The following is a 6472-nucleotide window of genomic DNA, read 5'->3' on the forward strand; positions in this document are numbered from 1 at the left end:
ACTTCAGCAAAGTCTCAGGATACAAAATCAGTGTGCAAAAATCACAAGCATTCCTATACACCAATAACAGACAAATGGCAAAATCATGAGTGAACTCCCATTCACAATTGCTACAAAGAGAATAAAATTCCCAGGAATCCAACTTACAAGGGATGTGAAGGACCTCTTCAAGGAGAACTACAAGCCACAGCTCAGCGAAATAAAGGAGGACACAAACAAACGGAAAAACATTCCATGCTCATGGATAGGAAGAATCAATATCGTGAAAATGGCCATACTGCTCAAGGTAATTTATGGATTCAAGGCTATCTTCATCAAGCTACCAATGACTTTCTTCACAGAATTGGAAAAAACTACTTTAAAGTTGATATGGAACCAAAAAAGAGCCTGCATTGCCAAGACAATCCTAAGCAAAAAGAACAAAGCTGGAGGCATCACACTACCTGACTTCAAACTATACTACAAGGCTATGGTAGCCAAAACAGCATGGTACTAGTAGCAAAACAGAGATATAGACCAATGGAACAGAACAGAGACCTCAGAAATAACACCACACATCTACAACCATCTGAACTTTGACAAACCTGACAAAAACAAGAAATGGGGAAAGGGTTCCCTATTTAATAAATGGTGCTGGGAAAACTGACTAGCCATACGTAGAAAGCTGAAACTGGATCCCTTCATTACACTTTATACAAAAATTTATTCAAGATGGATTAAAAACTTAAATGTTAGACCTAAAACCATAAAAACCCTAGAAGAAAACCTAGGCAATACCATTCAGGACATAGTCATGGGCAAGGACTTCATGACTAAAACACCAAAAGCAATGGCAACAAAAGCCAAAATAGACAAATGGGATCTAATTAAACTAAAGACCTTCTGCACAGCAAAAGAAACTACCATAAGAGTGAACAGGCAACCTACAGAATGGGAGAAAATTTTTGCAATTTACCCATCTGACAGAGGGCTAATATCCAGAATCTACAAAGAACTTACACAAACTTACAAAAAAAAAAATCCCATCAAAAAGTGGGCAAAGGATATGAACAGACACTTCTCAAAAGAAGACATTTATGCAGCCAAGAGACACATGAAAAAATGCTCACCATCACTGGTCATCAGAGAAATGCAAATCAAAACCACAATGAGATACCATCTCACACCAGTTAGAATGGCAATCATTAAAAAGTCAGGAAGCAACAGATGCTGTAGAGGATGTGGAGAAATATGAACACTTTTACACTGTTGGTGGGAGTGTAAACTAGTTCAACCATTGTGGAAGACAGTGTGGCAACTCCTCAAGGATCTAGAACTAGAAATACCATTTGACCCAGTGATCCCATTACTGAGTATATACCCAAAGGATTATAAATCATGCTACTATAAAGACACATGCACATGTATGTTTATTGCGGCACTATTCACAATAGCAAAGACTTGGAACCAACCCAAATGTCCAACAATGATAGACTGGATTAAGAAAATGTGGCACATATACACCATGGAATACTAAGCAGCCATAAAAAAGGATGAGTTCATGTCCTTTGCAGGGACATGGATAAAGCTGGAAACCATCATTCTGAGCAAACTATCACAAGGACAGAAAACCAAACACCACACGTTCTCACTCATAGGTGGGAATTGAACAATGAGAACACATGGACACAGGAAGGGGAACATCACACACCGGGGCCTGTTGTGGGGCGGGGGGCTGGGGGAGGGATAGCATTAGGAGAAATACCTAATGTAAATGATGAGTTAATGGGTGCAGCAAACCAACATGGCACATGTGTACCTATGTAACAAACCTGCACATTGTACACATGTACCCTAGAACTTAAAGTATAATTTAAAAAAAAAAAGAGCAATAATTTTTTGAAAGAAAAAAGTGCTCAGTGGGCAGCTTTTGAAAGAAAGTCTAAAAGAGAGTTCCCCACCCCCTGTGCATTAAGTTTATCTACATACTTACCTGTTCTCTTTAAAAACTGTAGTTTTTGCTGGTGTTTAAATATTCTAAGAACTACATCTCCCAGCGTGTGTGGCAGAGTGGTGGCCTCTGTGCACCATCTACACCTGTCAGAGGCGACAATGCAGTGGGCTGTGAGCACGGTGGCCAATCGGGGTTTTCTCCTGCAGGCATTCCCTCCTGCCTTGTGTCATCCGCTTAGTTGTGCACAGACCGAGATACGTGGTGGTGACCCGGTGAAGCTGATGCAGAGTCTAGTAGCTGGAGACACTGCAGAGCTGAGGCCAAACCAGAGGACACTGTTGCTGTTTACCAGTGAGGCTGGAGGCACCTTAGATGACTTGATTGTGACCAGCACTTCTGAGGGGCACCTATATGTGATGTCCAACACTGGCTGCTGGGAAAAAGACTTGGCCTTCATGCAGGACAAGGTCAGAGAACTTCAGAGGCAGGGCAGAGATGTGGGCCTGGAGGTAGTGGATACTGCCCTGCTAGCTCTGAAAGGGCCCCCTGTGGCCCAGGTGCTACAGGCCAGCACGGCAGCTGACCTGAGGAAACTGCCTTCATGACTAGTGCTGTGATGGAGGGGTTTGACGTGTCTGGCCGCCACCTTACCCACTGTGGCTGCACAGGAGAGAATGGCGTGGACATCTTGGTGCCAGCAGCGGGGGCAGTTCACCCGGCATCAGCTCTTCTGGAAAACCCAGAGGCAAAGCTGGCAGTGCTGGCAGGTTGCGCCTGGAGGCAGGCCTCCAGCTGTACAGGAGTGACACTGATGAACACACTACCCCTGTGGAGGGCAGCCTCAGTTGGACATTGGGGAAGTGCCACTGAGCTGCTCTCGACTTCCCTGGAGCCAAGGTCATTGTTCCCCAGCTGAAGGGAAAGTGCAGTGGAGGCGTGTGGGGTTGATGTGTGAGGGGGCCCTGATGCAGGCACACAGTCCCACCTGAGCATGGAGGGTCCATGATTGGTACTGTGACCAGTGGCTGTCCCTTGCCCTACCTGAAGAAGACTGCGGCAATGGGTTACATGCCCTGCCAGTAGTCAGCCAGGGACAATGCTGCTGGTAGAGGTGCGGCAGAAGCAGCAGATGGGTGCAGTCAGCAAGATGCCCTTTGCGCCCATGAACTGCTCTACTCTTGTGTGAGGATGGCTCAGGGCAGGACCATCCCCTCCAGAAGTCTTGCCCTAGAGGGCATTCTACAAGGGCTTAGGCAGGAAGCTGAGGCAGAACTCACTGGGGGTGGGCAGCTAAGGGGGAGGTTGGTTTTAGTTGTCTGGTTAAGGGGGCCATACCACCTACTCTCTCCACCCAACCCATGGCCACTCCAGCTCCAGGACCCTGTTTCTGAGCGACAGACCAGGCATTCAATGTCTTCTTTCGGTCCATGATCCCACTGACCCACTCTAGCCTGATGGAGGGAAATGAGCGGCTCTGGTTCTGCTATCTCTCCCACTCTGCCAGGTGCTGGCTGTGGCACAAAGGCTCGCCTTTGTGGGGAGGATAAAACCTGCCCAACCTGCCTCACCTTGGTTATTTGCATTGCAAGGAGTCATCACCATGGGCAGTATGGGCTCAGGCCACTCCTTCCAGTTTGCTTTCCATAAATGCAAATTGTCCCTACCGTGAGTCAGGAATGACTCCTGACTCGCAGTGGGGCTGCTGTAAACTTGGGGATGGTTGAGGGAACACAGACACAGTCTTCCACGCTCCCCAGGTGGTCCAGCCTGCTGCCCAGAAGCAAACCATGGCAGGCTCACCACCGGTTCTATGCCGCAGGGCTGTTGTAGGACAGGCTGGGCTTTCTCCTGGACTCACCTTACCCTGGGCTGACCTTTGCCCCTGGTATCCAATAATGGCCTCCACTAAATCCTGAAAAAAAAAAATTAAACACACTTCCTTCTTAAAAATAAATATTCTAAAAATTCTGAGGAAATTATTATTATTATTATTTTGAGACAGGGTCTCACTGTCACCCAGGCTGGAGTGCAGCAGCACGATCATGGCTCACTGCAGCCTCCACTTCCCAGGCTCAAATGATCCTCCCACCTCAGCCCTGAAAGTAGCTGGGACTACAGGCATGCACCACCACACCTGGCTAATTTTTGTATTTTTTATAGAGATGGGGGCTCATCATGTTGTCCAGGTTGGTCTTGAATTCCTGGGCTCAAGTGATCCTCCTGCCTCTGCTTCCCAAAGTGCTGGGACCATAGGCATGAGCCACCACACCCAGCCATAAAGTTATTTTTAACTCAGGTTTATTTACAAAGAAAACGTATGACAGACCTTATGTAGTTCTGGGCCGCGAGGCTGCCTCAATGAACTCTCCATCTATTGAGCTTATGGTAAATGTTCCACCATCTTATTGGAATCCACACTAACAGCCAAAGAATATGTAGACTCGAAAGTATGTATGCTTTTTTTTTTTTTTTTTTTTGAGACAGAGTTTCACTCTTGTTGCCCAGGCTGGAGTGCAATGGCACGATCTCGGCTCACCGCAACCTCCGCCTCCCGGGTTCAAGCGATTCTCGTGCCTCCACCTCTCAAGTAGCTGAGATTATAGGCATGCACCACCACGCCCGGCTAATTTTGTATTTTTAGTAGAGACAGGGTTTCTCCATGTTGGTCAGGCTGGTCTCGAACTCCCGACCTCAGGTGATCCGCCTGCCTCGGCCTCCCAAAGTGCTGGGATTACAGGCATGAGCCACCGCACCCAGCAAAAGTATGTATGCTTTACAAAATATTACACTTACATTAACACACCTGATTCTATCCTGAAGTAGAGCCAAAAGTCTCTGTAATCTGTTTAATAGATTCAAAATAGTAGAGAGAAAATCTGAGCAAATCATCGTACTGTTTTGTTGTCCTCCCTCCCAAACAATGCAGCAGCTGAGTGGTGGCTGGATTGCCAGATTCTGGGGGTGCTGGTTTGCCCAGTATTTTCATAGTTGAGTGCAGATACTCCCATGCCCTGGCAAACCAGGAGGTTTGCTCACCCTAGCTGGGGGATAAGCAGGCCTTACGTGCCCACCTAGGAAGGTCTGAGTTTATCAGTACAGTAGCATCATGAACAAACAGCCACCAGCTACAGCTTCCTAGAAGCCTCTTTTCTCAGAGAAGAAAAGACAAGATAATCATCCCCCTTAAAATGGCAGATTTGCCACTGGATCCAGTTGCCTTGTGTTTTCCTTATCACTCACACTGTGGTGGGTGTCAGCTGGAGTTCCAGTACCTCCAGACCAGGGTTGAGGGTTTTTTCACCTTGTACCCCAAGGAGGTAAAATAGAGTAACAGTCAAGAGTGGAGGCTGCGATTCCTGACCACCTACGGTCAAATCGCTGCTCTGCGCCTTCCTTAGGAGTGGTGGCTTTATAATTGTCAACTTGGCTAGACTGAACTACATGTCCCACAGTTCTTCTGCCTGCATGGCTCTGGTTAGGGTGGGCCACCAGAGACATTCTTCAATCAAGACCCTCTGCATCTGTAAATTTATTAAGTCTGAAAACTGGGTAAAAGGCTGTGACTTTGTACTATGATGATGCAAGCTACATTTTTGACTACCCATCCATTTTGTTCCTAGGAACACTATGATCAATTACCACCACAGATCTTTGTGAGCTAAGGCAACTGGTTAGCAATATGTTCCTGCTGCCCTGTATTGTAAATATGTCCACGCTTCTTGTCTTTGGTGGTTAAATGCAGTCACTTTGACTCTGCCTCTCTGGGATTCCATCATCCCCATTGAAATCAGGACGCCTCTCTCAATGGTCACATTCCTTACAGCCACACGTAGCCTGCAAAGGAGACACCCACAGAGCTTTTCCAGTCTGCTGGTGCCTTAGTGCAGGGAGTTGTCTCCTGACTCTTTTCCTGGAACATGCTGGGGGCTGGGCATGCAGTTTGCACATGGTAAATCCAGTCCCATTTGCCTATCTCCCTAAGCTTTTGGAGTCTCTCTTCCATATTGTGACAGGAAAGCTGTCTAGTTAAAGTGCGCTCATAGGAATGAATTTAGCCTGCTCTAGTGTTCTATCCCACTATTCTCATTCGAACATCTTTAGGATGCACTTCCACACATGTTCCCCAGGTCTCTGAAGATACACATTAGAAAAGTGTGGCAATTCTTTTGGCGTATAAACTATTTCTTGCTGGGTCATGGTGGATCCCTGTCCTACTGGAACTTGCTGAGATTTGGCAATAATCATGAGTCTAGTGGCAACAAGGGGTGGTTGTGGTAGATTTAGAGAATGAGTAACTCCTTTTAAGGCATCTGTCCCCAGATGAGCTTAACACAGATATTTAAGCAGAGGAAGGCTAGTCTTCTACCAAGAGCAAGCTACTTCCACAGGAGAGGGAAGCTCAAAACTATACATTCAACTATTGTTGTAAGTCAGCAACCCACACTCTTAAATTTTATGTTTAATTTTTTAGCAATATCAGCCCTCTGGCTGTGAGCAATAAAAGATTCTTTGAGGGCTATCCTCAAAGCTCTGTCGTCC

At 46.5% G+C, this 6472-nt stretch overlaps 1 pseudogene; it reads left to right on the forward strand.

Annotated features, from left to right (window-relative positions):
- The first annotated feature begins 2091 nt into the window (after positions 1–2091).
- Positions 2092–3119, forward strand: LOC109026475 (aminomethyltransferase, mitochondrial-like; annotated as a pseudogene).
- The last annotated feature ends 3353 nt before the right edge of the window (positions 3120–6472 follow it).

Source organism: Gorilla gorilla, chromosome 3, assembly GCF_029281585.2.
Source record: "Gorilla gorilla gorilla isolate KB3781 chromosome 3, NHGRI_mGorGor1-v2.1_pri, whole genome shotgun sequence".
In the NCBI taxonomy this organism is placed as follows: Eukaryota; Metazoa; Chordata; class Mammalia; order Primates; family Hominidae; genus Gorilla; species Gorilla gorilla.